The sequence below is a fragment of the Pseudomyrmex gracilis genome, unplaced genomic scaffold (genome assembly GCF_002006095.1).
Source record: "Pseudomyrmex gracilis isolate BER0280 unplaced genomic scaffold, ASM200609v1 scaffold_69, whole genome shotgun sequence".
NCBI classification, from domain to species: Eukaryota; Metazoa; Arthropoda; class Insecta; order Hymenoptera; family Formicidae; genus Pseudomyrmex; species Pseudomyrmex gracilis.
The window spans coordinates 171,065-171,566 of NW_018020653.1; positions in this window are offsets into that span (position 1 = coordinate 171,065).

A 502-nucleotide genomic window follows, 5' to 3' on the forward strand; every position below is an offset into this window, starting at 1 on the left:
TTGGCGTCATATAAGTTACTGATCTTAGGCCTATCTGACCACTAAGAATATTTAGCCAGTGTTGGCTAAGATTGTCTTGTTAGTATAAAATTGCAACATTGTGCCAATACTTGAAATCCATATCTGACCAATCTCGGAAGTAAGTATCGTGCCAAGCTTAAGAGCCAGCGTTGGCTCGATCTAATCATTAAGCATATTCGCCCAGTACTGGCTACTACTGTCGTACCAATATCGAGCCTCGTTTGCCGATATTGACCCAATACTGGGCCGTTCGTCAATTCCTACAAGGGTACACGAGAATTCACGAAGATACACGAGATAGAAAATAGCTCATCGTGTGTCGAATGTACGTGTTATTTTGAACGTCACGAGCAACACAAACGAAACAATTCACATACCGAAAAATTCTTCCTTCCTTCATAATGTAAAGCATTCGGGGGGGGGGGAGAGGGTGAGAGGGAGGTTTATCGTGGAATCTTGAAGCTTCTTAAAACTCCAGGTC